General features: G+C 35.5%; 1 long non-coding RNA gene across 2 annotated transcripts in view; it reads left to right on the forward strand.

Annotated features, from left to right (window-relative positions):
• The first annotated feature begins 783 nt into the window (after positions 1-783).
• Positions 784-22,271, forward strand: part of LOC116438156 — a 75,239-nt gene continuing 53,751 nt past the window's right edge. Inside the window, exons 1-3 of one of the 2 annotated variants that reach the window (XR_004237610.1) lie at positions 787-1,158; positions 12,697-12,991; positions 13,980-14,058. This is a non-coding gene — a long non-coding RNA (uncharacterized LOC116438156). Of the gene's footprint in view, positions 1,159-12,696; positions 12,992-13,979; positions 14,059-22,271 lie in introns of those variants that run through there. The other variant, XR_004237609.1, reaches the window with a different exon arrangement.

Consider the following 22,271-nt stretch of genomic DNA (forward strand, 5'->3'; position numbering starts at 1 on the left):
ATGTATATAGGATTTCATCGGGCTCAAAATGGCAAATTTGGATTTTTACTCTCTTCTGTTTCACTGTTTGCCTTTTTTATTGTTGTTGTTGTTGTTGTTTGTTTGTTTGGATGTGGTTTTTCTGCTCTTGGTGGGGGTTGGGGGGTGTTGTCTACATGTCTAACATACATATTTCCTACTCATAGAATCAGGTAGTAATTTCATAATTAGTTTACTTATTAGTTGGGAAAGTCTAAGAAGAGAATGTCTTCAATATCAGATATCATGAAATCTGATATTACATTTTGAGTCCCTCCCAGGGTCCCATTGCTGAGGGTGTATATAGATCAGTATACTGTAGACTGCAACAACTTGGGTGGTAACACAGTGACCACCATTGACAGGTGAGCTGCATTTCAATGTCTCTGTGTAGGCACCTAAGTCTTTCTAAATGCAATGGAATATGGAGTATTCCGTATTCCCAAATTGTCTTTCAAAAAGTTTGTATGGCTCAGATAAACAGAAAGCACATTGGGATTTGTTGATTTGGGGTTTTTTCCTTTTTTTTTCTTTTACTTCTAGGCATTGCTACATTAACATATTTTAGTGCGCTTGCATGAGCTAGGAGCACACAGCCATTTAGGACTGAAGCTTTGTAGCTTTTTTAACTGCAATAACTCCCTTATTCTGTAGTCTTATGCCTGTACCCAAAAGCTGGGTGCTGTTTAAACCTTCTCCAGTTGTTCTCTGTGCTTCTGGAGCATTCCAATTCTAGTGAGGTTTTCACAGCTCCATTCCTATGCTCAAAGTATTTCTCTTCATGTAATTTATTCCTGGCACCATTGGCTCTTCGTGATTATTCAGAGCCAAAGAGTCTTAAAAGAATTCTGCTTCCTCTAGTGCTTCACTTCGTACTGATCAGAAATGTTGAACATGATCCCCTGCACAAGAAAACATGCCATTTTTATGGGAGAAACATGAAAATGAGAACATTTTACCTACAAGATCTCCTGTGCAGCTGGAAAATAGGGTGTCATCATCTGTCACAAAAGACTGCCATAGATCTACAGACTGAGAAACAAATGCAGAAGGGTTTTATCAGGATAATTTTACATTTTGGATGGCTGTACAGAAGAGCGTCTTGAGCTGAATAAGGAACTGCTGGATCATCTTCTCTCAGTAAGTGCTGAATAAATACATGTGAAATTTTTTCTTGGGAGTCCTAGATGTGAATTTCTGGGGAAGCCGCGGCGAGCTGGTCCCCAAAGCATTTAGGGGAAGATTTTAAAAAGTATCTGGATGATCTTGATATTTCAAGTCATGGAAGGCCCTAATTCTCAGCATAGTGTTGGGGGGAATAAGGCAGACAGGTGCTCCTACTCGGAACCTGTTTTTTTTACAGTTGGGCAATTTGGAATGAGGGCCTCAGTGCGGGAGATCTGAAAGTACTGAACTGCAAGCCTATCCTTGTCACATCAAGACAGTTATTGTACCTTCCACTAGTTCACTCAGTTAACATTCATGTTCTTGGGAAAGGAAATATGCAGAGGGATATTTCTGGAAATTTGCCTGGTATAAACCACTTAGTAATAAGCCTACTTACAATGCATTAGATGACCGAAGCAATCCTCCTTTCATACAAGGACAAGACCCTGGAAAACAAAACTGTATCTACAAATAGGTAGTTGTGAGTCTAGGAGATTTTTATGTTCACGTATATATGAGACATGGACACAGTAAATTTTCAGGGTATGCTTGCCTGATGCTTTACTGAACCTTCAGGTTCTCCTCACTGTAGACCAACGTTTTCATCCTTAACTGAGAGACATCTTATCCAGTCAAGGATAACTATTTATAATTAATTAATTAATTATATAATTGCTATTTTCTATTCGACTTGCAATGAGGTAATGTGACCAGACGAGGTTATCTCCAAAGTGAAGGAAAACTACTGTTCAAAAGAAATAGATACTAAAAAGGGAAAAAAAAAATCTAGCATCCAAATTCACCAACTGCAAAAATGATAGCTTCGACCATGAGGAGTCAGGTATATCCTTTCTTTATTCTCAAAGCTAGACCAGAAGCATCTGAACTGTCTTAAAGTTACCTCTGTGCTATCCCTTGTAGAGCATATATTCAGCAGATTCTATGTACAGACATGAATCAAATGAATATATCTTTTGAATTACTTTCTTCAGCTCTCATTTGGATTTATCAAAGATGGTAAATGTACAAGTGGAAAAATGCACTTATTTTCAGGGACTTGTTTTGAAGAGATCTACTTCCTAAGTCAATATATCAGAGAGTAAGCTGTAATACAAACCCCCCGTTGTATATTTTGAGATCTCAGGACTCACCGTCACCCAGAAGTGAGCCTTTTTTTGACATGATATAATAAGGCAGAAAAGTGTTTACATCAAAACCAGTGTTTTGATGGAGGAATTAAATGAAGACTCCAAAGAATACTCAAGTTCCAATGTTAATTGAAAGTAGAATCAGTAATATCAAAGTCAGATACTCCCTACACAGTTTTACATGAAAACCCACATCTTTCTAAATGTACCTAGAACCTGTCTCTTTTAACTGCAGAGATGAGAGCTTAAAACTCACAACTTCTTGTGCTTTTATAGGTGTTGTAGGGGTATTTGTTTACTGTCATCATGAACTATGAACAATGAAGAAAACCCCATATGTACAAGAAATATAAAATTTAGACCAGATTTTAAACTCAAAAGAATTATGAACACTTTCCCCTGGTGATTAAAGTAATCCCTTCCAAGCATCCAAATTATGGATTAATGTCAGCATATCAAAATGAAGCCAATCTTTTCAAAGTAAAACTGTAGGGTACATTGCAAAGGGTTAGGCAGACAGCAGATTCTCCTTAGTAAAACTGGATGATTATGTAAAATGCAAATAAAAAAGAGTTTCCAGCACATATGGCAGCAGAATTTGAGAACTGGTGTCTGCAAGAGTGTGAGAAAAGTTGTTCCTCCTTTTAGCTGCTGGTTAGAAGGAAAAACAGTCCTGAAGAGTTTATTCATTGTCTTCCTGGATATAAAAGCCCTTTATATAGAAGGCCTTTTCCTTCAATACAGGCCATACCTTCAAAAGAGTCTAAATTTTAATTTGTCTTTTATCTGCTTAATGGTTCATAAGCTTCTCTAATCTTGTTTGTTTTAATCACAAGGAAATGAGGACAGACAGTTATCACAGCAAGGTGCACCCTTCAATATGACTGACTTATTAAAAATTATTAGTTGACTTTCCTATTATAAATTCGTATGTGAAACAACTGCAATCTTTTTGTATATTTGAAAAGGTTACAAAAAGAAATTTCATTGTTTTAGACATACAAATTCTAGACAATGATTCCTCATGAATTATTTGCTACAATGATTCCTCATGAATTATTTGCTATGCTGTTTATAATTTGGATTTCCTAATCTCTTGTTTATCAGGTAATATAATTTTATTTCATTATTGGATATAAAAAACCTTGAGAAAGCATGAAGAACACAAAAAAGAAACACTTGTAGGAAATATATTTATTTATTTATATAAATATATAAATACTTTATATATTTAAATAAATATTTTTACACACTTAAACTCCAATTTCTGCAACAGTCTGTGATGACATTTTCTTTTGACAGACTAAACTGTTGTTCACATCAACAATTTCGAAAAAAATTAAAATGATACAGTATTTTTTAAATTGTAGGGTCTTCTTGTACCTCAGCCTGTGCCGATAAATACTTACTATCAGCACCATTATTTTCATTATTATTTTCTGCTGTTTGCTGCCTTGTTTTGTCCTAAGTATACAAGTATACAAGCATACAATTCAATTATAATACATAACATTTGCAAAAGAGGGAGTCAATGATTTCTTAAGCGTACATTCATATGAAAGGTTAACAATTGATTAGAGGCTGGTGTAAATCTCAAGAAGTAACTACAATTACAGTGTATATTAATTTAAGCCATTACTAATAAAAGAGAAAAACACTATGCTCTCAGAACTTTTAGAAATTTCCATTATTTTATTTTACTGTTATGGAATGAGTGTCTAATTTTATCATATTGCCATGGAACATGAGGATATTACCATATGTTTCTTTTTATGATAAAAGTGTAGGCAGATATTTAAGTATAGTTAAATGAACTAATTTATCTACAAGCTACTGGTATCCTTCTCTTTTAGCGTACTCATTTTAATTCAGTTCATACTTTCACCCACTGGCTTGCCAAAATACTATTTTCAATAAGGGATTATTTAGATATCTTTTTCTGTTCTGAATATTCATAACAGTCTTTAAAAGGTGTAATTGCTTTTTAACGTAAGGAACCACCCCAAGCTACTCCTTCAGCTCTGTGTTATTAGACCAGGTAAGAATGGAAGTACCTGATGCTTAACTAATAATGGACTAGCAACAGATAACCTTGGTCTGTATATGAAATGCTTAGACGGCTAAAAGAAAATAAAATATCACATAGCAGCAGGAAAGATGAAGCTATGCTACTTACTAATGATTTCTCAAATAAAAAGTACTCTTCTGATTACTAGAAAGCCAGTTCATATATACTGGTAAACATAACTAGTTTTCTGTCATAATTGACTCCTAATAGCTGGGCCTCTCTTATGCTTCTTGCCTAGATTCTTCAAAAGTTAAACATTGTTACAGTAAACAATTAAGTCTTCAAAATAAAACCTATGGAAGCAGCCATTTTCATGTCAAAAAGCTTTTCTAGATAGTTATCCATTGTCAGCTTTGCCTCAGGAGGAAAACTAACAAACTAGTTGCTAATTACTTAAACCCGCTGGCTCCTTCTGAAGCAGTTTCACTAATGCACGATTTAAACACCACACTGTGCTGTTTGTCCTTTACAAAAGGTATCTGTTCCTTGCCATTGTGTCTGTTCCATGGTTTGGAAAACATATGTAACTCTGCACTTAAAAGAAGGCATTACTGGTAACAGGAGCCCAGTTCAAGATAAATTACTCATGAAGGAGGGGGCAGAGAGAAGGAATAAATGGGCTCCACATTTATTGAAAACAATAACCTATTGCTCTAGAAATTTGCTTCTTGATCCTATTTTCTTTTCATATTGCTACCCAGTTGTTACGTGAGTTGTCATTGTGAAGAAGATAATTATTTAACTAGGAAGGGTCTTATAACTACAAAATCAGTGTCATTTTACCAACTTAGAGACTTTATAAGATTCTCTCTTTTACAAAAATCCCCATGTAAATGGAGGGGAAAAAAATACTATTTTTTTGGAAGCTTTTTGAAACCAACTGTTTCTGCAAAGGCCCATGGTCACACTGCACTTTATCTTTTAGATGGGGAATAAATGCAATTGATCAAGAGTAATTGTACTTGTTAAGTGACTTTTATTTACAACAATAAAAAAAAGAACACCTGCAAAACAGTTTTTTTAAAGCTTGAGAAACATTAGGACTTTCTACCAAAGCATAGAATAAGTACAGTGTAACTTTTAAGACTAGCTGGAGTGAATATAAAACATTCATATTAAATATTTGATGAAAGAGTAGCATGAAAGAACTCCTTTTCTTTTTAATACAAATAATTGGTGAAGTAATTTTAAATAGTGAATGAAATAATTTCATATTTGTGAACAAATATAAAACCTGACTTCTCAAATAGGCTAAAGACAATGAAAAATTGACTTATTTCAATCTTGTATAGGTAAATTGAACCTTGCACTATACTAACAGCCAAAACACTCAAGCTTATAGAAAGAATTTTCCAGAGAGCTCTATCCACCATGAGAGTTTTAAAAAGCTTTTTTTTAAATGTTACATGACAGTTTAGATAAGCTTTCATTTAGGAAAAGTATCATGCTCAACATTCTCATTTCTTTACTTCATGTCCTCTTAAAGAGATAAAGTAGATAAACATTTGTTGTGATTTGCTGGCGTTATGTTTTGTCTAGATATAGTTCTGATTTAATCAACTTTTTCAAGGCACAGGAAAATATAACAAGCAATTATTTCCCTAAATACTATCCATTCTTCTTAAATGAAGCATTACTTCCCAAAACAAAACTGGATTAAAAAGACAGTGTTCATTATTTTTGTGTTTAATTATAGAGAGTATGCATGGATTTCCAAGCACATTCCACATCACACATGAGCTTCCAGATGCATTCTACATTTTACTGCCAATACGAAAAATGTCACATTTACAAGGCTTCCAAGGGAGCCAGGTAATCTTTCTTATGAAAGTAGGTAGTGAAATATTTTGAAAAATAATTACCTGTAAAACTGGATCACTTTCAGAGTCTTTCTGTGAGCTCCACTATCTTCTCCAGAATTCCTGGACTCAACCTAATCCATGAAGGCTAAATAATATCTTAGCCGCAATACAGGTTTTAGGAGTTTTTCCTCCCTATGGACTTTTCACTTGCAGTTGTTTCTGAGTGTGACCCTTACTTAGCTTTCTCACCATTTGGTAGTGACAACTTTTGTATTACAACCTTATATGCTGGTCACCTCTCTATAGGCATTTTCCTCTTAGGAAATGCAAACTAAATGGTGTGCTGAGCTTGCAAAACAAAATACTATGCTTTTTCTCTCAGCCTTCTAGGACAGAGCATTGTTCGCGCTACCTTTGACACAGGTTCCCCTGAGTTAAAATTCTAGCTTACTACAGCTGGAGTGTCTATAATGCTGTGCTTTTATCTGCCACCAAAGCATGTGTCCTGTACAGATGGAGGTATGCTGCTCATGATTTGGCTGTATGGCTAGCCAGAATAGAAAGAAGGGCATTTTCTGGTTTTTATCCAAATAATCAGAGGAATGAATGCAAAGGTCTTGTCAAGGTTATCATTCATTAGCATGAATAGCAAGCAGTAAAATCTTAAAAGAAACAAGTAAAAGCCCACAGAAAATCCCAAACACTAAATGTAGATGTTTAGTCTTACAACTATGTTGCACCCCAAACTTTGAGTCAATTTATTGTGATGCCAATAGGGATTGAATTCAGTGGAGTGAAACATTATGAAGTCCACTTGAAATATGACAAGGAAAAAACCACATCAGCCTGATTAATTCACCTCTTAATGACTGAATGAGTGGCAAATTGTTAAGAACTTGGTGCAGCTAGCATCCAGTAGACACTGAAACAGCTCTTAGAGTCTTACAGGATTGCTCGCACACTTTGTCAAGACCATTTCTGCAGTGGCCCCTCACACTGTAACACAAACCTCACACATTTAGTTCAGCTCTGCAGAGAAATTAATCTTCCTCTAGACTGGTGCTAAGTGGGACCTGTGGTTTATATAAATAAGAACTCTGACTTCCTCCTCATTTTAAAATGGGTGAAGAAAATGGCAAAGACAACACAATGCATCCATGGTCCTGCTTTCCTCATTGTCATATGCATTACTCGGAAAAATCCCCAAATCTGGGCCCTGTGAGAGTGGAATCCAGGGTGGAAATTGCTAGTGCTTAGTGTGCTGGCTTTTCACTGTTCAGTGCTCTCTGGCACAGCCACTGGCTCAGTCATCGTGGAATAGAGCTTGAGCCCTACTGGGGGAAAAGGAATGACAGTGCTTAACAACAGTTTTTCAGTCAGGTAGCACATGGTTTTGGGAAAGAGAAATCTGGAAATTCACTGGATTTGGGTTCTAGCCAATAATCTTGTTTCATTTTACAGAAGGAGGATTTTCCCTTACAAAAATCTTGATCTGTATTAATTTTTCCAAAATCTAAAGCACATTTATCCTAAATAAAACATTACTTATTAACTGCACAATTAATTAATTAATTTCCTTTTTTAAAACTGGTCTAATTATATAAGAACATAAATCCATACCTAAACTTTAAACTCAACACCTCATTTTTAATAGCAGCACCAGAATATGTAAAGCTCATATCCCTAACTCTAGGGGAAGAATATACTGCTAATGCTATTTAATGCATCTACTCTTAAAGAGAAACTGACCTATTTTTAAATTATACTTCCATTTTAGAATCAGAGCAAGAAATTTGGTATCTCCTCTGCAATTTTCTTGAGTCCATTTTAGATTTAAAAAGCAAACAGGAACATTGTATTTCTAAGCATATCTAGGTAACTTTCAATTTTTGCTCTGAATCTGTCATGTGTGAAGAATACTATTGGATGACAAACTCTCTCAGAGAAAACTGTTCATTTTTTTGCTATGGAGCCATTCTATTCTACACCATGTAAGTTATAGTCGTGGTTTTTGATCTCGGAAAATTGGGATCAACCAATAGGTGGAAGACAGGCATTATATAGTGTTACTAAGATTCTCTACTAACTCCTCCATCATCCAGTGCAATACTTGCAGACCATGTTGGTACACACAGATGTTTCTTCACAAAGGAAAAAAGATTAGTGCAAGTGAGGAATAGTAAAATATTTGTCTAATTCTCTTGTCTATAACCAACTTGTAGTTATTAGTATATATCTTAGTTTCAGCTGGCACTGAGTTGATTTTCTCCCTAGTAGTTGTGTCTTGGATATAAGAAGTGAACAGCAAATAGAAAATTTAGGGCTAGGAAATAATATTTATGCAACAAGTTTAGCTTAAGGAGACCATGCAAAATATTCACTTTCATGGAATCATCTTCTATGCTAACTATTTGGATTGTTTTGAGTAGATAGAATATTAAGATTCTGTATGAACAGGTGCTGCCTAGTAAACATTTTCAGCACTGATCTAAATAGACTGAATGGGACAAAAAATTCTCAGGGGCTAACAAAATTATCCCTATGCTATCATTCGCTCTGCATTTCATGGCTGTGGTAAGCACACTTTTGGAACTTCAGTGTGGCAGTGGTGGACCATATGAAATTGATTCACACCTTAAAGCTCAGTGAACGGTTCCAGGGAAATTACACACTTTATTACACTTAAGCACAGAGAGATGAGCAATAATGAAATGCTAATGTGTAGCAGCCATAGGGTACTGATTATTGACATAAATAGTAGTTCAAGAAAATGGCTTTTTTTTTTTTTTATGACTGAGCAACAATCCATGTAATAAGTTTAGCCATCTCTTGATTAGAAAATAATGTAATAGGGTAGCATTAAAAAGAAGAAACATGTACATGTACATATATTAGAGGTACAGAAAAGATCTGCTTAGAATATGGACAAAGGAAATATAACACTTCTCCATAAGGGAGATGTGAGCTACAAAAAAAGTGACAGAATTAATGTGAGTTGTCTTTGTTTATTCCAAATTATTTACATGTTAGACCTATATTAGGAAATGTTTTGTTCTTGAATAAGGTCTGATATAATATGCATTTTGTTTACTTTCAGTTCATTTCATAGATGGCACTCTCAAGGCAACTATCAAAAGCCTCTGAAATAGATAGCATTAAAATTTCTAAATGCACTCACATTTTACTTGAATTACAAATGACACCAAATTTGATATATAAAACAGATATGAAAACATGTTGGTAAATTTAGAATCTGGACACCTGAAGCTTTAAGGATGGAATTATAGAGATTGCAGGATTTAGACACAAAAATCCAAGCAGAGAAATACATCTAAGCTGTTCTAATCTCCTAAGGAATCTTGACAGAAATTTATGTTATATGTCTCCTTAATTCCTTTGTCACGCTAGAAGCCAGAAAAGGGGTGGGATTCTTCTCCATCCCCAGAACACCATGGTAAACAGAACTAATATATCACAATCTTAACATGACTTATGCAGCTGACATCTTTTTGGCAGTATGTGCTTGATTTCCCTTTCCTGGGTGCTACTCTCATTGTGCCCAGGCTCTGGGTGTACTGGCTGCAGACCTCTTAGCACTCTGAAACAGAAAAAAAAGCAGAAATGGAACTGAGTCAGTGGAAAACTCAAGAAAGTTTGGAAGCGTGTTCTTTGCTCCTGAAAATATACTGATAAAATATAATCAAATATCCTGATGGGATAGTATCATATTCTAATTTTAAGTCATATTTAATTCCCGAAGCCTGTTAATTATTGCAGCAATAAACTGTTTTAGCAAGTGTGAACAGAAGATCTAATCCTCAAGCACTGAAAACGATAGCTCTACAGAATTAATGAAATAAATATGTATTTTCCACAATGATTTGGTCATTATCCTTCCCTTTCTGTAATTCTGTTAACTTCTTTCTTTTTGTTTAGGAATCATGTTTTTCTCCTGACTCGACTTCAAATTATGAATGCCCTGGATTTTTTTCTCCTTCCTTTTGCATAGCACAAGCCAGCTTGTGTAGCTCTCCAGAGACTGCTGCAAAATTGTGTTTACAGACAAGACACCATTTTTTGACTAAGTGATATCTCACATAGCCATATGATTTTGAATTTTCTTTGCTTTGTAGGAAAACAAGTCAACATTTTTCAGGCACCTAGAGTCCACTTTTCTTAAATACTTTGATATGCATCTACTTTTTAAAATAGCATATTATATAGCTATGGTATAGATACAATTTTAACACTTTAATACATAAAAATAAGAAAATATTTTTTAAATATATTTAATAAGTATAAAATATTTTAATTGTTAATAATATCAAATAAAAATAATATAAAAGGGGAAGTTTGAGAGAAGCAGCCTTTAGGAAAAATTAATGTCTACAGTAATTAAGCAATGAAAGACAAGTGGGAAGCTTCAAAAATTATTTAAATAGCCATACATTGAAAAATGTTTGAAATATTTCATTGCTTCACAGACTTAGCTTGAAGTCAGATAGTATATAATGACTAGAGCAGAGACAGTTATCTAAAGTCTTGCTCAAAATTGTTGTCATAGTGGATAACGACATGGTTTGGGACTGAATATATATGAGCATTTTGGCGTTACATAGGAGAGTTCCTCTAAAAGGAAGCCATTATATTTGTTACCTTTTTTGTTACTTCAAAATACTTTTTAGTTGAGATTTCCTTCTTTGGGACAGAGCTATTTCAGTTAGGCAAACAAGTTCAAGCTTTCAGTGACAGTGCAGGATGCTTCGGCATCTTACAATGGACTTAATTGTCTTCTCAGAAGTGGTTACCAAAAGCCCAGTTTAGAGGTGCCCTTCTGATGGACTGGTTTTAACTCATTGTGCATTTTGATAAACAGGGAACAAAGGGAATTTTTCCTTCTCGTTTATTTTCCAAACCTGTGGGGTTCTTTAGTTGACTTTATTGATCATTCACAATGCATAGAAGGAAAATCTTTTTTTTTTCCTTTCTTTTTTAATTTTTAAGGTAACAGTTACACCAAAGAGCAGATGGGTCTTTTATTTATGCTACTTGAAAGTTGCTGGTTTTTGCAAGCGGTATGGGCTAGCTCACACCAGAGATATAGTCACTATTTCACAACTGGGTTACAGGTTTTTTTAATGAAGTTCAACTTCTGGTCATCAGAAGCAAGACAAGGAGTTAAGCAGTGTACCTCAGAAAATGTGCACTTTTGAAATGTAGTTCCTTTATCGGTACCATCAGAATCAGTTGCCAAAATTGCATATTACAGGTGCAGTGCACTTGCTGAAAGTATTGGATGAATTCCCATCAAAAGCTAGATCTCTGGATGTTCATGGTAAATGCTGTGTGTGCTCTGGTGCTTAAGGAGCTCTATTAAAAATTCATGAATAGGTGATATTAGTTTATTACACATCCAAAGGTTTACAGAGTCTCCTGAAGACCCAGACAAATCATCTTTCTGCTCTCCTACAGACAGTCTGTTACCACACCTTAAAATAAAGCTTTTTAGAGGCAGAGGGAAAAGCCTCCAATTTAAATGCAGCAAGCTTTTGCTTGCTTGAGGCAATCAGAATGTGTTAGAGGGGATACTTCTTCCTTTTACAATGGTCCATTTTTACTCAAATTGACCCATTTAAGAAAATCTAAAATTGTCTCATAGGTTTGCTGAGATGCTGTCTATTTTCAGGGTAAGAAGGAAATGAGACTAGCTCTCATATTTAATCCAGAAAAAAAAAAAAAATAGAACACAACTGACTTTAAGATGGCTTCCTAGTCCTGCAGGCAGGCTGCCTCATGAAAGGACTCAGGATATAGTGGTCATATCAAGTGTTCATGCAAATTTGGAGACTGCTGTCACAGGAAGAATTAAGGCCAAACAAGCAGAGTTTCTCACTGGAAATTACAGACTTATATTGTGCACAGTCAGGGAGCAGAACAGAGTGGAAGAAAAACACCCTTAAACATAATAATTTCTTCTGGGTAAGTAATCACTAGGTAAAATGAATGTCCCTTGCTTGGATTCCAAAACTTTGAGACGCCAGATTTTTTTTCCACTTTCTCATAGGAGAAGGTAGTTAGATGACGTTTTTTGTCCAGTCTCTGCCTACATACATGTTCCTCCTTTAGTCTGCCCATGAAGCCAGTGGACGACAAACTTCCTTGTCATGTGACATTTTCTATGTTTACCAAACAGCAATCTGAATCTAATGAGGTTAATTTTTCCATTTTCAAGATACAATTAACAGATAATGCTTTTGTGATGGCATCTTTGATGTGCACATGTACCAGCACCATAAATTTTCTAAAATTACTGTGTTTTTCCCCTGTGGTCAGCATAAAATAACAAAGGACTCGAAGAGGTAAGACTTCATCTGAGAAAGCTGTGCAGCTAATCTAACAGTTAAGTCTGAAAAAGTAAAAAGGACAAACATTAAGAAGATGCCTACATATGTGCTTTATTATTTGACTTCATCTTCTCTGCTTTTTTTTTCAGCTGTGGTATGGGGAAAACTAGATTGGGCTCAGGCTGCTTCTCTGGGAGACTAGGAGAAGTCTCTGCCAGTTTGTGAGTTTGTACACTGTGACAAAAGAAAACTTCAAAAGGAATTAATGTTGATCCCACTTTGGAACAACCAAGGCTCCAGAGGAGAACCATTTACTGGAAAGAGCACTCCCAGATCTAGTTCCAAAATCATTAAGAGCTTAGATCATAGAGTGGTTCTTAAACTCCATTGCATGTTTTCCCTCCATATGTGTTTCTTAATTGCTAATCTCCTGAATCTTTTGAGGTAAGTGTATATGTTTCTCTACTCTTCCTCTTTTATATTTAATCTCATGCACTTCTGGAGTATCTGATCCATAAAAGTCATGTAATAAATACAGCCATTTCTATTTTATTGTGACCTCTCTTCTTTAAAATGTGTTTCAGATGGAATGTTTTAGTGTTTAAGACTAAACTCTTTTCCTATGCTTATGCTTTATTTCACAGTAGTCATACCATCTCCTACAATAGTAGAGAGCTCTTCCAAAGGCTTTCTGAAACTTATAAGATTCTCTGTTATAAATTATGGTTGTATTCTCCACAGAAAACTGAAGACTACTTTGCGCAAATAACGGCACAGAAGCTCTTGTATTTCTGCAGAGCTGCTGAAGGCTTCTTTCCCTCCCAGTTTGCCTGCTGCTGTCAATCTAAAATCAACTGGAGTCACCAGCTGTCATATACTCATGTCATATCTCCCTTGCTCCCTGCTTCAGTTGTGCTTTCTGGAGCATTTTAAATTTCTTAGTTTCAACTAATTTTTCAAAGAACTTGTTGAGTCTTGTAAGAGGGCTCCAGTATCTTATAGCTGCAAAAAAATTAATTTCTAATTAGCTAGCAGTTGAATATTCCCCTGTTAGAAATTGAAACCAATCATCTGCAGCTTTCAGTTTTATGTTACATATCTCAAATATAGAAAAGAGAATACTGCATTGTCATAACAAATGTCACTAATCACAGTTGTGGGCTTACACCAATATTTGCCTGTAAGTAGTTTAACAATGCACAACTGAGGAACACACTTTCTTTTTACCACCATTCTTCTGTTTTCCTCATCCTTACAGCTTGTCACTGTGTTTCCAAACAGAGCAGGAAGTTCATAAAAATGGTTGAATATTTGGCCATTTCCAATGTTAATGGAATATTTTTTTCATCTTCCCACTTCCTTACCTTCCCAGTTTCCCTCTCACTGCTTATGGTGCAGGTCTTTGTTTTTTCCTTCTTTTTTTTTTAATTAGGGGACAGCCGGGATAGATGGACAGGAAGGAAGGAAGGAAGGAAGGAAGAAAGGAAGGAAGGAAGGAAAGAAGGAAAGGGTCAGTGTTCTTTCATCTGTTATTGAATACTTAAAAAAGAGTAAATCCCTCAGAAAAATACAGCAACTGTATTATGGTTTTCAATATGTAGTTTACTCGTCTGGACAGACTGTTCATCAGTTTTTCTGTAGCTTAACCTTTGTTGCACATGCCCACACAAAAATTTCAGCCATGTTCAGTTTCACAGTAAAAGGAGACAACCAAAAGAAATTTGGTTTTATATTAAAAATTTTGGATAAATTTCTTGGTATTCAAACAGCTCTAGGCCAATGTCCATAAAAAGAAAAATTCCAGTTTCTTGCAACCCACTGACTTTTGTGTTTTCTTTCACATAATCTGCATTCATAATGGGCCTGCTGAGAAGAAATAACAAGTGGCTATCCAGATAACATAAATATGGGAAAACATCACTCCAAGGATTTTGTTTTGATTATATAATTGATTCGATGCATTTCTTATTGTAAAATTATCCAAGACCTGTAATATATGCCTCTAGTACAATGGTTTGCTTTAGAGGCTTGAGTATTATTCATAGAAATGAATTCTTCAAAACAAGTCTTATGTCAGAAATATTTCATTAGAAGTGACATCTGTGCAGAGAAACTTATATTTTTCTTGTTCTAGGACCTCGCTCCCAAAAGTTTCTGCTTGCCAAAGTGATAATAGAACTTGGAGTTCAAAGTGCTTTTGACTGAATGCCAGGTATTTTGAGACCCCTGCAGCTAACACATCGCTGCATGACAAATTATTTCCACTAACCCCTTTGGAGCAGTCTGTCAGTTTGCCTGTTAAGTTCCTAGTTACTGGGAGGTCTCTTGAAGATTTGAAGTGTAAGACAACATCCACAAAGACATCTGTGGACAATTACTGGATATTTTTGCACTTGTAAACCTTTTCTGTTAAGTGCTTCTGTTTGGAAATGGAGGAATTCTCTAATTTATGGAGTAGAAGTATCATTTATTCCTCTCAAGTTAGCATGTAATCACTGCTTCTCATTCACTGCTATGACTATGTTAAGTGCTACCAAGAAGCATTTGAACAGTATACCTTCTTGCTAGAATGCATTAGTTGTCCAGTGACGGAAGATGGTTAGGAGGAAAAAAAAGAAAAAAAAAAAAGCACAAAAAGCCTCCTAACAAAACTCCTTTTACAACGGAAAGATTGAAATATAGCTTTTTGTTCTGAAAGAAATATTAGAATATTCATTCTTATCATAGAAAATAATTTTTCATCTTCTGACATTATAAGTTTCATATTAAAGGTTCCCTTAATCATCCTTGAAAAAGAAAAAGAAATACCCAGCATGCACCACATGTTATTTTCTTAAAGTGATCTACGTTCTGAAGTTTCCCTGTAGGGCATGTTGGAAAATATTGGAGGGAATCAAGCTCAAAATATAATGAAGTATTATTTTTATAATGTAATTTCACATTTAATAGTGAATATCATCCATTTGATGAAAGACACCAGTGCTTGGATTTTTTATGGTCTTGGCTTTTTAGGGAGGGTTTTATGGTGGGATTTTTTTTGGTTTTTGGTTTTTTTTTTTTTTTTATAACCAAAATTGCAGAGTCCATTTCCTTTCTCTCTTTTCCTATCAACAGGCATCAAAAAGCTTATGCTTTGTGGGAAGTGGACCATGAACACCTAGGACTTGGTGAAAGCTGAAATATGTAAACTTGGGCGTTCCAAGTGTAGATAACACACAATTATTTACATTTACATTGCAACAGTCCAAGTTGTGCAAGAATGCTCTCACACTAAATCCATCAGTGTAATAATTCTGCAGCTTTCAAGTTCACAATTGGATAAGATTGCTGTCACTTGTAAAATAAAAATTTTTTACATTATTCCCTTCTGTTACAGAGAGCAGTAGGAATCACAGTAATTTCAAATTTGTTACTGTTTAAGAAGCAGGGTCATAAAGGGAAGTTTTGAGTTTCATATAAATGTGGAGAGATTTCTTGTCATACACAATGCCTATAGGAGTTTTAGACCACCTGAAAACAATACCAAGCCCTTGTAGACTCTGCAGATTCATTCTGGAGTTAGCTGAGCATCAGAAACTGCTAGATTCCAGTGAATGATAAGGTATATTCAGCTGTAACTGTATTTTCCTACCCAACAATGAGAATGAATTGCAGGAAATTGAAAGATGAAAAAATTGAATTGTAGGAAAATCAGAAGGAATTGGACAAACTTTGTGTGCCATCAATGTATGTGTGTCCTAAGCATCCAGTCATAGTAGAATACATTATTCAAAGATGTTGCAAGCTTCATTCTATTATTTCTAGTCCAAGCAGAGGTAAAAAGTATTTTAAATCTCAATTGGAAACCTCTTTTCAGAAGAGTGCTGGTTGATATTTTCTAGCATAAGCGTTTCACATAGATTGTATCCTTAAGCACAGGTTTTTATCAAAAACAATTTTGCACTATTTTCCAGAATAAGCATACTTTCTTCTATGACATGTATATTTGCAAGAGTTACATGAACTGAAGCAAATTGTTGGGCTTTATGTACCCACATAACAGATTTCCCTACAGCATAGATTACTTGAAAGCATCACACCTAGCTTTCCCTTTTTACATGGTTGCCATATGGAAGCTAGACAAATTTGCAGATGCTTTCCTTATCTTCATGGAACTCAGTAGACTATGCACAAACTACTGAACAAATAATCTTTTACCCTACAGTGAAAGCTGGTGTCAGCATTTCCATTATTTTAGCACAGTGTATGTTTGTTCTCTAAGATTAAATCCCGGTTTTTATTTATTCTTACAAATATTGTCCCCTGGGAACTGAGGACCAACAAGATCCTCACCGTTATCTAATCCAGGTACAGGGATGCTTTCTTTCCTGATCCTGATTTCTAATGCAAATCCACAGTAGCACATTCTGGAAATCTCCACAAAGACACAGGGAAAATAATAAAATTAATAAATAAATAAACTCCCAGTGTTCTTCTTCTTTCTCTTTGAGAATAAAAACAAAAGAAGAAATAACGACCGAACAGATGTTAGCCACACTACTTAATATGCTACAAGAAGGCGTGCTGATGTTTCAGTAATTGCAGACAGAGCTGAACCTGAATGGAATGAAGCAGACATTCAGCAGAAATGTTCAACTCCCACAGAAATAAACCTGTGGTGTAGACAGAAATATTAGACAAAGTTGGTTTGAAAACCACATTTTAATTATTAAAACTACTTTAACCAATGTATTAATGATCCAGAACTTTTGTAAGTCTCGGCTTTTGCACTCTCAGGACCATAATTATATTTACTCATGAATATAATGTAAAAACTTCTCACAGACTGTTCCAGACACAATCCTTTACCATGCAGTATATCTATATGGTAGTTTGCAGGAATGTATCAGGTGCTAACTTGAGCCAGTTGGGAAAAGGCAGCCTTTTCTTTATTGAAGCTAGTAGATCGTCAAGTTATTCATCTTATCCATAGTGCCCTTTCTTGCCTTTAGGTCTCAAGAAAATGTAAATCAAAAGCTTTTTGAGTTATGGTTCCTGATGATTCACAAGGTAATCTTGCAAACACAGCAAGGAAATATACGATTTGCAAATTGCTTAAATGACATCTTTGCTATTACCTTAAATTATTGTTGCAGTAAATCCTGTTTTACAATATTTCAGCTTGATAATATTTTAAAACTCTACCTTTATCAAGATAAATACTGTACTTCTTATTTGCTTACTTATTTTTTCTTAAACTTTATGCCTGTTTAAGGACTGAATATTTTATCTCAAAATCACCTAAGGTTCATTTCTTTGTGCCAGCATCTATGTGTATTTAAACTAATTCTAAATCCTTAGCTAAAGCCAATTTTTATCCAGAATTACACTAGGATTTGCCTGAAAATTAACATTTTCAAATTGCTAAAGATTTCAGGTTCAGATTAACTTTGGATTAAGCACAATGTTGGCCTAGGTTTCTTAATGGCATTACATTCCCTTCCAATTCCTAAAAGCAAATAACAATTTATTAACTATTTCAGCCCTTGAACACATATTGTGAAGTAACATCGTCTGGTTTGTATGGGATATACTGAAGAGATCCAATTAATAGTACCATGTTATATTTAGTTTGGCAAAAAGGCAATCTAACTTCATGAAGAAATACCTCAGTTTTCTATATGGAATGTAAGACACCTGCAAGGAACTCAGGTTATAAAAGGCTGAAACTGACCTTAGGCACCTCTGGATCTGCCTAAATTATAGTAACTTTAAAAAAGCATGCTTACTCAGGCAGTTGCCTTCAAGTAATTGTTACTTATTGTTGCTGGCATTGTTTTTTGTTTTTTGCCTAGAGAAACATCAGAAAGTGCAGTGGTAAGGAGAGTTCTTGCAAGGTGAGAATGTGCTTTCAATGGATAGACGTCTTTAAAATAACACGGTTTTTATTATTTTTAGGGATTCCAGTAATTTATATATTTGGTATGTGTAATACATATATATTTATTGACATTTAATATGCCATATGCATTTTAACTTTTATTATATTTATGCTTTTTAAACTATATTATATGCATTTTATTATAATTTACATAAGAATCATATCTCAAACATTACTCAGCCCACAAGAAAAGGCTTACTACTCAGCAATTGCCTACATGTTTGGAGGCACCATTTTATGCCATTCTTTGTGTCCCTTGAATTAAAAATCTTCTGCAGAGATTTATAAAAGAACATATTATTTCCAAATAAAAAATTGCAATATCACCTAAAAGTTTTGGTATTACTGTGAAGGTTGCTTGGGTTTGTTTTTTGTTTGTTTTGTGTACATGTAGAATAAAAGCAATTAACCATTTAATCAGCAAATTTTGGGAAATAAAGCCCTTAGACCTTGTAATATTTATGAGCTATACGTGTGTTTTGAAATTGCAAACCCTATATTATCATTATTGGCTAATGAACTCCATGTATAACAACTTCTAATAGGATCCCAATCCAGACATATAACTCACATACTGGATTGAGAGAGCCCCTCAACATTCCAGATATAAGATACAGATTTCTTAGGTTAGTAAGTTATTTTCCAAAAGAAAATCAAGAAAAAAAGGAATTAAGATAGAATAAAAGCTCACATAATAAAATGAAACTGTGAAAGATTAGCTGTGTCTCTGTTTACAAATTTACTTTTTTTTAATGAGGCAAAAGGAAAATAAATAAAACTTAAAATAATATGAGGAAAAATCCCCTGAAATTGTTTCTAGCAATATCTTAGTTAAATAGACACATTTCAAGGAAATTTTTGTTCCAAGTTAAAAAAAAAAAAAAAAGAAAAACAAAAGAAAAGAAAAACCAGGGTGTTTTGTGTGCTTGTTTTGTGTAAAGAGCTCCAAGAGGGTTTGATACTAACACAAACCCTAATGACAACTATTTCGCAGTTGAAAAACTCTCTTACATCCAATTTTGAAAAATAATGTGCTGCTACAGAAACTGCATGGCCAAAGTGCCCCTCTTTTGCAAAGATACCCAGGGAGCTTATTTCACAATGCATTGACTGAAATTCAGGACTTTCTGGACAGGTCATACAGGGAAGGTACTACTCTGAAATAGTCTTTTTCCATGAAGCCAGATTTCTGTGGGCAGATGTTGGGAAAAGGGTACATGATTTTACCTTAGGAGTTAAGTAATATAATGAAATTGATTTACTCTTTCTGTCAATGTTTTAATACTGAAAGAGATCAGTTTCAAAGCCCTTTAATTAATCAGAAATATAGTTAGGGAAGGGCATGAAATGCATTGAAGATGATGGTTGTAAAGGAACAGGCTTGATATCCCAGACTATGAGCACCGTTCCATCCAGTATCTAGGTGGGAGAAAGGTATTTTAATGAAAGCAAGATAAGGGATTTCTAAGGTCCTATCCATTTTGACCCTTCTCTCTCCCAAGTGTTCAAAGTATCATACTTATTTTACTGAACCTATTTGTTCTTCCTGTCCTTTCCTGAATTTTCTGTATTTAACACAGCATAAGACTGATCTTTCTCTTAAAATTTTAAACTTAATTAAAATCTGTGGAGGAAGATTGTTCTCTAAGGGTCTCCCATGTGAAAAGGAAAGGTTAAAGGGTCATGGCTAGACATTGCCAACTAATTTAAAGAAGTGAAATTGCTGAAGAGGCCAGGAAAACTCCTTCCATTGAGCCACTGATGTAAATATTTGGAATGTGACAGTGTCTATGTGATATTTCTAACCATAGCTGTAATGGTCACTAGTACCAGTTTTACCCTTTTGTTTATATCTATGTGTATATTCCAGGTGAGATCTATGTTCTGCTATCCTCACTAGTTTGCATTATATCTGCAATTCTGTATGATATTCATGTCTGATAAGGCAGGACTCTTTGAGACTCTGTACTGTACTACCAATGAAATTGAAACAATTGATAGAGTGGAAGTGTATCCTACATGGTTTCAACACAAAGAAGTATTTCCAGAAAGCAGGAACCCCTGGGAGGAGATGAAGTTTTCCACTTTCCCTTTCTGTTTCACTTCTGCTTCCTTTTTCCCTTCTCCTTCCCCTTTCCCTTCCCTTTACTCTTATCCTTCCCTTTCTTCCTTCTTCCTTCTTCCTTCTTCCTTCCTCTTCATCTTATCTTTCCTCACTATTTCATGGTTTTCTGGTCTAGAGATGTGTTGAAGCACTAATTTGGTTTACTGATTGGCAGCTGTTCTCTGTGTGTGATGACTGAAATTTTCTCTTATGTACTTTAGTTCTCTGTTATAAAGCTATAAATCTTGGTTAAATTATGTTTTACAAAGTGCATGAGATATTTGAAATTCTGGAGAGGAAGACACCCTGCATATGCCAAAAGCCATAACTATCATGACTTAGCTCTTTCTGAATTCTCTGGATGACCACATTCATAGAAGGGTATTTGGGAATTTGTGCATCGCTGTTCCTAATTTCACTGTTGGTAACTTTGCATTAGTAAGATTTCAGTGGATACAGATCTCATACCATTAATTCTGGCTTTAGACGACATATCAGTAAACTCATAGTTACCAGAGTAGCTTAGCATCCATTCTTATTTGTATCACATGCTATAAAAGGAAAGTTTTGTTGAACTGAACAGTGACAGAAAACTGATGAAAATCTTACAGCCTACAAATTATATTCACCCATAAGATATTTCTACTTGGGTTACATTGCTTTTTCAGCCATCCCTGAATTCTTCTGTTCTTGGATAGCTTGGTTTTCAAGATCTTTCCAGTGGTCTGAGTAGTCCATTTTCAAACATGCTTGCCCTTATTGGTCAGAATTTAGGAATTCATATTATCTTGATGTCACTGTTTAGCATAGTTCGGGTTTTTAATTAAGGAGGGCTCCATCAGCCACAGAAGTGATTCTTTTACAAAGAGGTGCTTAGACCTTCTTCCTCTAGACCCGACAGAACAAATCAACTGGCTAGTTTGAATACTGGCAACTTTTTAAAGCCACTTAAGAAGTTTGACACGCTTCTGTGATCCACATTTAAGAATGAACAAACCCTGGAAAAGCTCTCTTGCTTTGGGCTTTTGGACAGGTAACTTGGCGGCCTGCGGTGCGGCCCAGTGGGGCTGGGCTGGGCCTTGCTCAGCACAGCCCGGCCGGGTCGGCCACAGCACGTCTTGGCTGAGATCTCAGCCGCTTCTGCTCGCTGGACACCCGGCGCAGCACCCAAGTGCAAGCCAGGCCGGCCAGGAGACAGCAACCCTGAACCGTGTGGCCCTGTTCCATCCATGGTCCTGCTCCGTGCGGGCAGGTCAGCGGTGCGGCTTGTCCAGGCCGGCCCCTGCCTAGTGCAGCCAAAATTAATCTGAGGCCACTGCCCAGCAAGGATCATGTGACCAACAGCGATAAGCGAATTCCAGCTGCAAGGCCCGGATGAGATTGACTCTTTTAGTGCTGTAAGATTCCTTCAGAACAGATGAAGCCAGAACAGATTGAAGACATCAATCCTCTCCTGAATCAAAGGAAAGGGAAAGGTGAAGGCACGTAAAGAAAACACCATAGAGACACCAAAGTCAGTGAAGAGGGAAGAGCTGAAACCCAGAGAGGAGAAAGCAGAGATGCTTCAAACCTAGAAGCTGAAATTCTGTTGTAAAGCTATGGTGATGAACTATGACACATCAGAGTACCTGCTGTAATTTCGTGAAAGCATGGGGCGTGGAGCATTCAAACTGCAATTTTGAGCAAAAGTACCTGTGCTG

Source organism: Corvus moneduloides, chromosome Z, assembly GCF_009650955.1.
Source record: "Corvus moneduloides isolate bCorMon1 chromosome Z, bCorMon1.pri, whole genome shotgun sequence".
Lineage (NCBI taxonomy): Eukaryota > Metazoa > Chordata > Aves > Passeriformes > Corvidae > Corvus > Corvus moneduloides.